This window comes from Ixodes scapularis, unplaced genomic scaffold (assembly GCF_016920785.2).
Source record: "Ixodes scapularis isolate PalLabHiFi unplaced genomic scaffold, ASM1692078v2 PGA_scaffold5__190_contigs__length_132052651, whole genome shotgun sequence".
NCBI classification, from domain to species: Eukaryota; Metazoa; Arthropoda; class Arachnida; order Ixodida; family Ixodidae; genus Ixodes; species Ixodes scapularis.
The window spans coordinates 116941104-116956050 of NW_024609880.1; the positions used below are offsets into that span (position 1 = coordinate 116941104).

The 14947-nt window shown below is 45.0% G+C and overlaps 1 pseudogene; it reads left to right on the plus strand.

Moving 5' to 3' along the window:
• LOC120843094 overlaps window positions 1-11900 on the plus strand; it is a 150771-nt pseudogene extending 138871 nt beyond the window's left edge.
• Window positions 11901-14947: the final 3047 nt, after the last annotated feature.

Consider the following 14947-nt stretch of genomic DNA (forward strand, 5'->3'; position numbering starts at 1 on the left):
CGAGACGGAGCCGAATTGCTAATTCTGTCCAGGACACGGTTCCAAAAGACGTCACTGCCTTCGTGGAGGATGTTTTGCGCCTGATCGAGCACCCACGCCAACCCTCGTGCTACAGAAGACGAGAAGCTAAGAATCCCATGCCCCTCATGTGAGGGACAGCACCTTCGGCAGCCTTGTCCGCAACCCCACGACGACAGTCGAAGGTTCATATCACCGAGGCTTCCAACATTGAATGTACACTGCAGGCCCGAGCCTGTCACTATCAACAACTCCCCAGCGTCTCGACGCTCGAGTCATACACCTGCAACTTCGACGCCAGACTCCCAGGCATCCGCAACATCATCCACATTAATTGTTGTCCGGGAGGAGATCAGGAAGCTACTTTATGCCATCAGTTGCCCAGCTTTTATTTTGATTGCCAAGATTGTTTCGGAACAAGTTCGACAGGCATTTCAACTGAAGACTTCTTCGAGCAAAGCGGCATCTGACGAACCGAGGGCGACTTATGCCGCAAAGTAACGACGTCCACCACCGGCTACCCGTTAGTATTGAATGCCAATTCAACGAGACACTCCAATGCCGAAGCATTCCCGACATCGGAAAGAACCATTGTAGGTTCTCGCTGAACAAAATACACAGAGGAAAACGGAGGTGCTGCGAATGGTCGACCGAAAGCCACTCTGCTACCACTGCATGAGGCCGACCTAGTCTACTGGAGGTGTCCGTACCAATGAATTGGCCTGCAAGAGTTTGCGCCGAACGACCTTCGACCACGTCTCGAGGAACGTCCGCGGGACATTCAGGATTATCTTCGGCGGCCTTTGCCCCTGGTGCTGACATTACCCCGAAGCTCCTGATCCCCATCACCTCGACGGGAGGTAAGCACGACAAAGCAGTTGAGCGGCAACGCAAGGACAGTTGATTTGGTGTTGGTTGTCGTCCAAGGACTATACCTAATAATTTGGTGACACCAATTATCTGTGTCCACGCAATGAAACACACAATTTCCAACTTTGACGGAGAATGCCGCTTGAGTGACCTGAAGAAATACAATGGTTGGTTGTTCTCAAAAGTGGTCACCAAGCATCACCCGACTTCACTTTGCCACACGAGACTTACACAAGTTGCAGTGGTCGCGGGATGCAGAAAAAATCGCCATTACAAAATGGAAGTGAACTGGCTTGGGATAGCAAACAAACACTGTTGCCTGTTGACAGCCATGAAGTCAACACTACAGCAGAAGGGACAGCCACATAAGCACTACATGCCCGAGCTTGCTGCATTGACGCAGAGAACTACCAGAAAAATTTGTGGATTAGAAGCCAGCTCTGCAGCTTCAGTGCATCAAATGTCAGTGGCCGCACGTGACGTATGATTACAAGACGGCATATGTCGGTCGAAGTTGCTACTCGACCAAACTGAACACCGACGTGCCAGGAGCGTCATCCGACAACAAGGAGCACAGGTACCACGAGTGAACGTCTGACACGAGACTGTTGCAGAAAGAACTCGTATGGAACCATTTTGTAAGAATCAATAATTATATAATTAAGTGGAAATAAACATATTTGATACACTAACCAGATAAACATATTTCCGCTCGCCTTTACGCCTTCAGAGCTTTTACACAAAAAATTATGTTCACCGCACGTGCTGGACCTTTTGAGGACACCCGGATCTCTGACCCCTCAATATTAATTGATGGGACATTCCAGACTGGCAGACTGGTTGCATTGGGCTGCACTCGTTCCACTCCTCCTGAACATGTGGCGCACCCGAAAACCAACTCCAGTGATGTGAAATTGTTGTTTATTAATTTATTTTCTCCAAGGGCCTCTGTAGGCATTGCAAAGTGGATACTTAAAGCTACACACATGATAACATCAAAGCACACGGACATTAATGAGCACAAACCGGGCCCAGCTACCGAAAATAAATATTACACTCGTAAGAAATAATTATTGCTGCAACTTGTTGACTGCAAAAACAAACACACCTCTGAGCATCTAATTTAAAAGTATGGATGCATTGTTATATAGCAGGACACTTTCTACACGTATGACACAACAGACCCTTTGCAAAACCCCATCAAGCAACATATCTTTCACCAATCTTTTTTTTTTTTTTTTTTTTTTTTTGCGTAAAGCACACGAATGGGCCCCAGTCCACGTCGAAGGCTATTGCAGCATTTGAGTCCAATAGGCGCTGAGCCAAGTTCACAGTGATGGCTGACATAACATTCTTGTCGAACAAATGCCCAAAGCATGAAGGCCTTGGGTAATTAAAGTAGTAGTTACTGCGATCCGTTTCATCACAATTTGGCAAACAGTGAAGGCTACAGTCTCAGTCAGTCGGTATGTCGGTTGGAGAGAGGCACATGACAACATATCAGCACAGTGCTCATCTGCACAGATTTGTCACACACCTTCACTCCGTCTCTCCGATTGGGTTTAGGGGGCTGTGACAACTGCCCTTTTCCAAGTTATGGTAAAACAAAGTATAGGCCGCCCACACTTTTGAAAAAAGTCTATTGAAGAGATATAAAGGGATGGTAGTCATCATTTTTCAACTTTCTCAGGAGCTTCCTCGCTAAAATTTGCTGCGATTTTGCAGTTGCCTAGGGCTGAAACAAATTTGGCTGGGCCCTATGTCCGACGCATACATTTCGCGTCGATTCTCAGACATTCCAATGTTCACAGGGATGGGCAGAATTTCAAATACAAGTATTTGAAATACGTATTTCAACTACTTTGTGTATTTTGCATTCGTATTTAATTACAAATTGGATAATGCAGTTGACGTGTGTATTTAAATACTAAAACGTGGGTATTTCAAATACAATTGCAATTAAATACAATTTTATGGGCGAAAATACATCCCTCGAATTTATTGTCACTGTCCAGAGCAGGAAGCAAAACTACGCTCTGCACCGGAATGCAGTGTCTCTCAATCAAGCTCACGCGTTTAGTGACTTTGTGATTACGGTGCTAGTCCAGGGCAAGAATAGTGACGAAATCGACGTTCACAGGCAGACTGGCTAAATAAGTGCCTGTGACAACTTGTGACGCTTTCCAGCCTGATTTCCATCTATATTTTTTGCCTGGAACATTCTAAATGCGCGGGTCATCCAGATTTTCGTAACTGGTGCGAGTTGCAACAATAAAAAATTCTCTAGCTAGTGCTGCGCGTCTTGGTCGTCTCGGTTCTTTGTTGGTCTATACCAAAATGTAATCGACAAAAAGAGCTGCTTGAAGCTCTGTACTTTTTTCACCTATTACGTCCAAACTTATTACATTTTTGTGATTATATTTCTATTACGTTACTAGAGCCTCGCACACTAACTTCCGAGTGTTCGACGCAAAATTAAAATGAGATACCCAGAAACTCGTTGCAGGTGCCCTGAAGTCGCTGACGCAAATTTCGAGGAATGTATTTCGAAAAGTATTTGCAGGAGGCCAAATACATTTGGTTGTATTTGTTTCTTGTACTTAAATGCTTTTTGGGAAATGTAATTAGATTTGTAATTAAATACATTTTTGACGAAGTATTTTGTATTTGTATTTCGATACATATTTGCATGTATTTTGCCCATCCCTGGACGTTCAAACAAAGCTAAGAGAATGCGAAAATTTCATGCTAAATAAAAGCACTGAAAGTTCTATCGACCCTCGAACACATCCGGGAATCCGAGCACCGGTACGGCGATATGGCAGAGGCTGTCTCATAGGTATTAATATCCGCATGATCCAGAGCGATCTTGCTCAAAAAAGGTATAAAGTCTCATCTTCATGTCTTCACATTATACCTGCGTCAGCGAGCACGAAGAAGCTCGAAGTCGTCGGAAAGCAGCTGCACATCACGGCTACCGCGCACCGAACAAACGTGCATCCGCCATCCGCCTGCTCTGGGCGCTGCCATCTTACCGGTGACGTCACGGCTCTTGGGAGGTCACGTGACGAGTTGTCACATTTGTGTACAATGTGGCGGCAACCGGGGGAGTGCCACTTCGGAACTTCCGGTTTATCACTCTAAGCCCCTCTAACTCGTTGATTTTCTCACGCCACCATCGCGTCTTCTTATCTTCGGGAACCTGTATTATACACATATATAGACACATTACGCGTGCAAGCATCAGGTGAACATACAGTGAGCGCATGGACATGTATCGCACGTACAAACATCAATACAACAGCACACTAACCCGATCACTACTCCCGAGCTCTGCGTTTCCGTCTTTGATAATGGTCGTCTTGAACGTACGGAATTTTTCGGTGACTCCCTACGCAATAAAAATTATTCCCAGCATGTTTATTTTTTCCCAGCAATGTCATACCTCTGAGAGTATTCTAAATGGCTCAGGGGATGAATCTATTATTAAAAAGAAAGCGCTTGATCATGCCGTAATTATTTGAAAGCCAATAAATTGAGCCGCTCCAATGTGGTTCCAAGCCATGAGTTTGTTTCCCCACACGGCACGTCGTAGCCTGTATTTCTACTGTACCGTTTGTCTTTCTATTTGGCTGCAATTGCCGTCTTGAATTAATCTCTGTAGAGCGGATATTTACTCAGCTGGGAGTGATGCTTCACGGGCAGAGAAATCGCTTTTCGATCAACCTGAATGCAGTCAAAGCCGCGACTTGCAGCAGGTGTTAAGTGTACGGAGCTACGCCGTGGTGAGCTCGAAAACTTCTAGCGCTCATCCCAGTGCGCCACTTGGAGGGCAGTTTCTCCAGGAACCTTAGTATATTTAAACAGTAAAATGAAGGATAGCGTGTTTTTTTTTTTCGATTTAAATTGCTTTTTTTAATGCTAAATTTCCATTGTAAATATACGTACTTTCCGTCATAATTTCGTACTTTTCCCCAGAGCGCAATCGCTCTCGGGGACCGACATTCACAGTGGCCACTGTACGATAGAAGCTTACCGTTCAGACCAGCGTTCCTACATGACTATCCACACGTCGATCGACTGCACCTAATCCCTCAAGTGGTCTTAAACTCTTTAATGTGAAGTGGAATGTCATCCTCGACACACCACCCCCTCCGATCACGACCCGACCAGCGGCATCAATGCCCGACAGTACGTCATCTCGTCTTGTTGTTACACCCCTGATACGCGAACACACGGTCATATCGGCGATAATTCCAGTCTTCTGTTCACTACGCACAACACTGCCACCACGATGTTGCTGACACGCAGAAATACAGAACCACGTTAAACGCCGGTTGTCGCTCGGCACGGGAAAACGCAACCGAACTCAGCACGGAAGGCACCCAGGCAGCCGGCAGGACGGCAGGAAATCCTGCCTGCCTTGGACGCAGTTCCTGCGATTTCCATAACGTCGAAAACGTCGACACAGTTCCGCGTGGTTTCGCTACTGCAGTTCCGCGTGCATCCCGCAATCCAAATACAGTGTACTAGAATACTTAGGTAGTGTTGGGACCGGAGCGGCTCGGCAACGGGAGCTCGTGAGGGCGCGTGTATTGACAGTTCGTGGCGGTGCTGTAGTCGAGTTATCCGGAAAAAATCGCGCAGCCCGCCTTTTTTTTTTTTTGTCACTTTGAGCGGTGCACGTGTCGGTACCACGATTTTATACGCTCCGTTTCACCTTATGTTGTACCGCAGCGAAGGCTAGAAGCGCGAGCTCATAGCGTTGGCAGCTGACCTTGGTGCACGACAGCTTGTGCCACCGAGATGTGCTTTAGAGCAAGGAGCTCGCGCTTGTAGCCTTTCCTGCGGTACGACACAAGGTGAAACAGAGTATAGTTCCGTGTGTTTTTCACTTCGAGCGGTGCGCGTGTCGGGACCACGATTTCATAGTTCCGTGTGTTCGATCGTAATATGCTTTGAAACTTGTGTTCTGATTTTGCGGATGGTGAACGCGTAAGGGCAGTGCCGAAATATCGTCGGCGAAACAGCGACAGAACTCTTGCTCTGGACCTGATTGCAAAACGGGCCTCATCCGAGTGAAAGGAGTGGAAACGGCGTCAATTTTCGGCGTTTTAAGTTCAATGTTAAAACGCCTGATAAAAATTGTCACGGCTTATAAGCCATCTCTTACAAGTGAACGTCGGGTGGTCCTCGGATGCTCGTGGCAGTCATGAAGAAATAAACAATTCTCAACCCTTTGCGACCGTCGCTTGGATGGTTCGTCGCATAAATGAACACAATATAGAGTGACAAGTGAAGCGAGCTGATTAAGGTCAAGAAAAAGAAGACGGACAGGAAAGAAGACAGAGAAGTTAACCTGGGGTATTAAAAACATATTAAAACAATCTCGGACTTTATTATGTGCCGTTTCGTTCTATTATAAAATAAGATAAGAAAAAAAAAATGCTTCCGAGTTTTAGATATCCCTTTCAAATATCCGATGTTCGGCATTTGCGACCAAGGAAATGGGCATTTTACTTAAAATCCTCCCCATCCGACAAACCGAAAGTCGGAGATAATTCTAAGCTGAAACATCTTGCAATCCGCTTTTTTAAAGTCGCAATCGTTTTTATATAAAGGAAGGGTAATGTAGCTTGTACCGTCCAATACATTGAAGCATCATGTTGCTAAGGATCAGTTTTAGTATAGCGTTGCTGGATCTTACGTACGCAATACGCAATAGTATAGTGTACGCTAAAAATGACCTGCTCGGACCGAATTTGGTTGTGCGTTACGTTTTCGAGTGAACACCGCGCATGATCTTGGTTAAATTTGCTAGAGCCGTAGAATTCCGCGTGCTTATAGCGCAACCATGGTCATGGAAAGAAATATTGAAAAAGAAAAATTGTCCAATAATTTTATTTCAGATTAAACCAAGCCACAGCTGTCTCGTCAAGCGCGCTTTTCTGCGGGGTACAGAGGCTACGAGTACGAGTGCGTAGCCAAATTCGATCAGGGAGCCTCCGTCAGTCGTCACGTGCAAACGACACCTTTTATCAATGCTATCGCGGAATGAGATTCATGACCCTGATGTCCAGCGCATAGCGAGAACTTCGGCGATTTCTTTTAGAGTCGTTCGTCCGTCGGCAATGAACTGTGGGAATAGGCTTAGCGTTGAGCAGCTCGCAGCGTCGACGCACACTGCGAACGGCGAACATTTCCACTGTGCACTCCTTCAGCTGCAGGGCGATCTGATTCGACCGTGGTTGGTCCCAGAAAGAATTGCCGAGCTGAACACCAGGCCATTTCACGTACCACAGAACTTAGAAAACACCACGTCGCCCTTGCTGCGCCAGTCGAGGCAACCGCCATCTTGAAACTGGCGCTCTCGTTAGGTCCGAGATCTCTCGAGAGCGTCCCGCAAGGCCCGCTAGCCAGCAACGCAAAATCCCCAGCGTTGCGTGCGTATGCAATACGGTAGCACTTCTGTTGCGTTCTACGCATGCGCACTCACAACCCGCAATCTCCTTGCGTACGCAAAGCTATAGCGTATGGTCCACTAAAACTGTCTATTGATGCTGCGGTACGACCGCTGGCAAGTCGTAGCTGTATCAGAAATCCTATGTGCACTCCACCAAAGCGGCACCAACGATTCATATTTTCGCGCGTGCAGCCGCGCATGCGCACACCTTCTGGATAACGCGCCGGTGTCGACACCTGTTGCGATCAATACCACGCGCTTCAGGCGAACCCCACTGATCTCTATTGTAGTAGGCTGGATCGCGGACCGCGGCCTCTGCAGCGGGGGCCGAGTGTCGCCACCGGCGGCCATTGATTGACACCAGCCAATGCATGGGACTCTACGGGAAGAACGAGAAAAAGTGCCGTTTTCCCAGTTTCTAAGCTGCTGTCGGCACTAAAACTTTTTGGGTGCATTTCGATAAGCCCGTCAAATAGCCTGCGTAAAAACACTAAAGCTGACAGCCCTCGCAGCTCTTATAAATAAATATTTTGTGGTCGAGAGTGACTCCGCTGTAGTGCAGCTCAATGAGACGAGAGTTACCTAGAGTTACCGCGGAGTCGGTGGCGATTTTGTTGAGTTGGGTTTAGCAGACGACAAGCTCGAAGGCCTTGCTACGCGGAATCGGCTCACTCCCGGAAAGCCGCCGTAGAGGTGGAGCTTCTTTGTTATTCATCAAGTTCTGGGCTTCTTCGAGGACGGTCTTATTGACGTCAAGTTCCTTTATTTACTCCACTACGAGAGCAAGCTTGCCAGCTCAGCCGTAGGTGCTCCGGTTGGCTTGATTTTTTTTAATCGGCGTTCGAACGTTTGAGGAATACCAATTCAGTCTCCAAACACCCGAGAAAGGGATTGCAGCACACCATAAAATACTCGCCTCCGAGCACAGCGTACATGCTTCAATATTCTTACTTTTGTGCGTTTCTCCCATAGAGTTGCGTGTATTGCCTGGTGTCAAGCAATGGCCGCCGGTGGCGACACCGACGGGCTCCCGATCCGCGATCCAGCCTACTACAATAGGGAGTACTCACTGGCGGCCATTTCCGTGTGCGCGACTGCTGAGCGCGAGCTGACGCTGAGCTTCCACAGTTCTTTTGCAACGTGCATTCCGCACCATCAAGATTGCCGGTCTTAGCAGCCTATTAATGAAGGCTCAGTCTGAGCATGCGCTCGAAGGAGCACCCAAAAATATGGCGTCCAGTGAATACTCCCTATAGAGATCAGTGGCGAACCCCTCCAATCCCAACACTACCCAAGTATTCTAGTACACTGTAATCCAGAGACGGCCTCTTACCCAGTGTACGTAGCGCAGCTGCCACTGCTCCCGAACTTCGCTGTTTCTAGCGGCTTCGTTTACTCGTTTGATAAAATTAGTGGTAAAAACGTCAATGCAACCGAAATGTTCTGCCCGTTTGGACTAGAAGACGGAGTTACATTCGGCCTTCGCAGCCGCTGAAGCTCAATCAACTCAACAACATTTACTAAACAACGTGCGCGACGTGCTCGAAAAACGAAACCGAAAGAAGATGAGTCGGGAGGGCGAAAGCTTTCTCCTGTCTGCCTGGAGGAGAGGAAAACGTCTCGTTCCTCCCTGTTTCTTGTGTCCGCTTGGGGGCGCGTCAGTAGAAGGGAGGAAGACGCGCCGTTGCTACCTTTTTCCTCCATTTTTTCTTAAAGAGTAAGAGCTCCACTCTAAAATTATGGTCTGGGGAGTATAAACCAGTGACCAGTAATTCGAACATTATAATTGAAAAAAAATGAAAATACATCAATGAAAATAAGCGAATGTAACAGAACATATCACCAACGGTACGCGGAAAAGTAGGAAATCTCGTCCAGATAAAACAATCTAGAGATTCCTTCGAACAAGGCTCCTAAACAGATACCAAGTTATAATCCCAGAAAGAATCACAATAGCACACCAGATACTTCCAAGAAAGCACCTTGAATAATACACACGCACGCACGCACACACGCACGCACGCACGCACGCACGTACAGATTGGTTCATAAAAAAAAGAACTGAAATACTTCCATTTTTCGTTCGTTTTCCTTTACAGCGTGTGAAAGAGAGAGCGTACCCCAGATCGATGATCATAAAAAGAAGCTGGACGAAGACGAAGAAGGCGTGTAATAAACTGAATAAATACCATTCAGAATGCTCACAGTGCTATTATTAACAATTCTTTTCTTTGCTGCCGACAGGTCACGGTGTTCTGTGTGCATCCAGTTAAATATGTTTATGAATACCATAGCAATACTATAGTCAATATCACATAGAAGACAAGGCCCGCCCCTTACGACATCATCAGTGGATCCCTGACCCGCCTTAAGTGGTATGCACACCGAAGCTAAACGAAAGCCGCCGAAAAGCGGCACAGATTGGTCCGTCTTGACGTCACCGGGAGCTAACGTCGCACTCCTCGACGCTACGTCGATTCACTATAGTCCGTTGCAACCTAAGAACGAAGGGCGAGGGTAAGACGGGCCGGGGAAGAGGAAGCAGACGCAACGCTAAAGAGAGAAGGAGGTTTCGACCTCTCTTCTCCAGCGTTCCGTCTGCTTCCTCCTCCCCGGCTCGTCTTACCCTCGCCCTTCGTTCTTAGGTTGCGACGGACTATAGTCATGGATGAAGAAAGAATAAACAATTAAAACAGGGACAACACAACTACATCTTTCAACTAGCAACAGACGCGTAAACTTTCAACAGCGAGCAGCTGACTATACCCAGTAAGAGTAGGGGAGAGAAGGGGAGAGAAGGAAAGATAAAACACGCGAAGTGCAAGTCAGGGTGGTAGGGTTATCTCGGATTTTAAAAATTCAACCTCAGTTTTCGTCAGCAGGAGGGAAGGGTTTGACACGTTGTTTTTTGCTGTGGTCATGGCGAATGATTCTATGATTTCCCTGCCGAATCTGCTGTCATGCCCCCCAAGGATTTTTGTGTCATCAAAGAGGGGATGACAACGCAAACACGAACGGGCATGTATGACTATGGGATGATAAGAATCTGGAGAGGCCTTAGAAACTTCGTTGTGATGTTCGCGGAGTCTGTGATTGGTGCATCTGCCGGTCTGTCCTATGTATTGATGGCCACAGCTCAAGGGGATGGAGTAAACTATAGTGATGATCTTTTTTGGGAGGAGGGAAAGGGGGGCGGGGCTTGTTCCAGAGGTTGTTTTGGATGAACTGAGTGTGAAAAGTTACCAGCTGGAAAAGAAATAGAGAAAGTTTGGTTCATCATAATGACGTGCCGAAAAATCAGATCATCTCTCAATCATGGGGAATTGGAGCCGGCAGGGATCCCAGCACGAGTTCACCGTGCTTTTTTCGCATGCAGGCGACAGTCCTGTCGGCACTCTGCTTTATCAGTAGCGACGGCTTTGGCGGGAGTGGCCCATCAACGATCACATCAAGCAGGTGGATTTCCACTGACTTCACGGCGAACGCGACCATGACTTCGACGGTTCTGCTTCGGGGGGCGTTCTTCAGTGTTCCCGTGGCTGCCACCCCTACTGCAACAAATGGACTATCCCAGCGGCTTTATAAGACGACCGACGCCACCACTTCTTCGGGAATTGGAGCCGGCAGGGATCCCAGCATGAGTTCACCGTGCTTTTTTCGCATGCAGGTTGGTACTGTTTACTCTGGATAATATCCTAGAGTTTGTTTTTACCTGCCGGCTCCACCCAAAGACGTTTTCCTAATGACGTATACACGTTATAAGCATCATTGCTTTTATGTGCACCGTAGATTTTGAAGAAAATTGGTATTTTTAGTATTGTTGTTATTATTGGCGGGTGATGTCGAATTGAATCCAGGCCCCCCTACGAAGGCTGAACAGATGGCAAATATGGAATCCATGCTTATGAGCCTAACTGCTAGCATGAATAGGGTTACGACACAACTTTCCAGTATTCAAAGTAAGCAAGAAGAATTTGAAAAGAAACTGGACACCTTGATTAAGAGCAATGACCACTTAGAAAAACGTGTTGATGGTTTTGAGGGATTGACCAAAAATCTACAAGCACGGATTGATGCTCTTTAAAACCGCAGTCGAAGGTGCAATCTGGTGTTTTACGGCATAGATGATACGAAGAGCAATGAGACATGGGAAGAATCGAAGAATCATGTGCTACAACTCTGTAATGATGAAATGGGCATCAACCCCATTTCGATTCAAAGGGCACATCGGATTGGTCAATTTAGAGCAAATGGGAAAAGGCCAATTATTGTAAACTTTGTGTCGTGGAATGAAAAAGAAAGCATTTTACACGCGGGGTTCAAATTTAAAAATACCAACTACAGTGTCTCAGAGGATTTTAGCAAACCACTTCGTGATAAAAGACGTATGTTATGAGATTTTTCAAAAGAAATAAGGTTAAACAAGGCTAACAAAGTCTTTTTGTCGTACGATAAGCTGATCGTGAATGGAGAAGCGTATATCTGGGATACTGAACAAAAGAAGGCGGTCCTCGTGCATGGTAATAGACATGTAAGAACACAAGAATGACATAGACCTTTCGCTCATACAACTTCTGATAATGTATCCATATCTTCAAATGCTCGCCCAACGGTTCTGTTGATAAACTGCCGCAGTCTTAAAAATAAAGTAGAAGAGTTTTTTTGTTTAGTAGAGGCAATACAGCCATGCGTAGTCATGGGCACTGAGTCGTGGCTCGATGACTCAGTGCTTAATAGCGCAGTGTTTCCTAAGGGCTTTGCAGTCTATCCTAATGACCGCAACGCGCATGGCGGTGGGGTGTTTTTATTGATAGACTCACGGTGGGCAAGCAGTGAGCTTCAAGTGCCGCCAAACGATACTGAATCTGTTTGGTGCCGAGTACACTTGCCCAAAGGAGGCACCCTTGTATTAGGCACTTACTATCGTCCCCCAAAAAGAAATAATATCGATGAACTTGGTCAAATACTGTCCACTATCTCTGATAGTTCTATTATTGTAGGAGGGGACTTTAATCTTCCCAATATCAATTGGGCAGGCACTGCATATACTTGTGATGACAGTTCCACCTTGTATAAATCTTTTAATGATCTATTTATTTCATTTGCTCAAAACCAATTCGTACTCACACCAACAAGCAAAAAACTCTATTTTGGATTTGTTACTGACGAATAACCCTAGTATATTTTCAAATGTCTCCATAATTCCTGGTATAAGTGATCACAGTGCAGTTGTATGTGAATTACCATTGCATAAAATAAATAGGGTGTCAAAGCCTCCACGCAAAGTAATGATGTACGGACAGGGTAATTATGAAAGTATTTCGTTTGAGCTCTCGGCATATTTCCCTTACTTTTCCGATCTCAGTAAAGAGTGCGACGTTAAAGAATTATGGAAAACTTTTAAGCATAAAATTAAGGTGCTCGCTGATTCTCACATACCATCCAGGACTATTAGGGAAAATAATAAGCATAAACCATGGATAAATGCTACAATTCGAAAACAAATGAAACGTAAAAGTCGAGTTTACAAAAAAATATAGAAAAAATCCGTCCGATATCTTAGAACAAAAACTTGAGGAGATAACCGCAAATCTTAAAAACGATATCCAAGAAAGCAAACAAATTTTCTACGAGTCTTTTGAAAACAAATTAAGAAATGGCCCTACTGAATTCTGAAAATTCGTTAAGGCAAATAAAAAAGAGGATACTTCAGTTCCTGGTTTATTGAAGGATGGCAACTTAGTGAACAGTGATATTGAAAAAGCGGAATCATTTAACACATACTTTAAATCAGTTTTTTCACCCCGCGCTCTTGGAGGTATTCATTCTCTGCCTGATAGAATAGCAAGATCTGTTATGCCAGAAGTGATAATAGGAATGGACGGGATTATAGCACTTCTAAGAGACCTAGACACTTCAAAGGCATACGGACCAGATGAGCTCTCGCCGGTAATTTTTCACAATTGTAAAGAGGAAATTGCAAGATACCTACATATAATATTTACCAAATCACTAACAACAGGCATAATTCCCGACGACTGGAAAAAAGCAAACGTAACTCTAATTTTTAAGTCAGGATCAAGAAATCTTGTTGAAAACTACCGCCCCGTGTCTCTGACATGTGTTGCGTGCAAACTCTTGGAGCATATATTATATAGCTCAATATATAACTTCTTAAGTTCCAGAAACTTTTTCTGTCCTTCCCAACATGGTTTCCGTCGTGGTTATTCGTGTGTAACTCAGCTAGCTGAATTTACACATTACCTTTCAAACGCCATTGACAACAAAAAACGAGTAGGTTGTACATTCTTGGATTTCTGTAAGGCGTTTGATACGGTGCCACATCATTTGTTATTGAATAAGCTTACAATAATAGGAATTAATGAAAATATTATAAATTGGCTTGCTGTTTACTTATCTCAGCGAGAACAAAGTGTTGTATTAAATGGTCAAAAATCTTCACCTGTACTTGTAACCTCGGAGGTGCTTTAGGGAAGTGTACTGGGACCTTTGTTATTTCTTATATTTATTAACGACATTTGCGAGGGGATACAGTCAAACATCAAGCTATTTGCGGATGATTGTGTATTATACAGAGTTATAGAAAATGACGCAGATGTGTGTATGATGCAAAAAGATATAGGTATTTTAGAACGCTGGTGCGATCATTGGGAAATGGACTTGAATATAAAAAAGTGCAAATACATGTGTTTTACTCGATCTATTGTTAGTATGGCTACAGATAAGATAAAGAACTGTGAACTTGAGCGGGTAGATAAACACAGATATTTGGGAGTTAATTTTTCGAATAATCTAAAATGGAATGACCACATAGATAGTATTGTAGCAAAGGCAAGTAAGATGTTATTTTTTATTTGGAGGAATTTTAAGAATACATCTCGTAGCGTAAGACAAACATTATATTTTTCTTTTATCAGACCTATTTTGGAGTATGCCTGTGTTATCTGGGACCCGCCTCAGTGTTACCTCGCGAATAAGTTAGAGCGAATTCAAAATCAGGCATTAAGGTTTGTCACAGGCGATTATAGTCCGTACTCGAGCCGTACAGAAATGAAGAATAGACTGGGTTGGAACCTTCTTAGACTTCGGAGAAAGTGTTTGCGGTTAAAATTCTTTCACAGTATACATCACGGAGAAACAGGCATTGAAAAGGGTCTTTACATTCTCGAACCACACCATGTATCTTCAAGGCGGAATCATTCTAAGACTGCGGCAGAGTATCGTTATCGTGCTGACTGTTTTTGCTATTCATTTTTTGTTCAAACCGCCCGGGAATGGAATGCCCTTCCGGAAGAACTGATAGCTATTATCAATGATGACGTCTTTTATGACAGACTGCGGAGAAGCGTGGTCGAGTGAAAATGTAGTACTGGATGATTGTCGATTGCGTTACTGAAAATGTTTTTTGAATGCGTTTTTCTTTTGTACCCCCCTGCATAATGCCTAACGGCGAAGCAGGTATTTGTGTAAATAAATAAAATTGGCACCGGAAAACCTCTTTCGCAGTTGGAACATTTTCAACGTTAGTTCGAGAAACATAACACAACTCCTAGAATTCCCAGCCGGGCAGCTGCT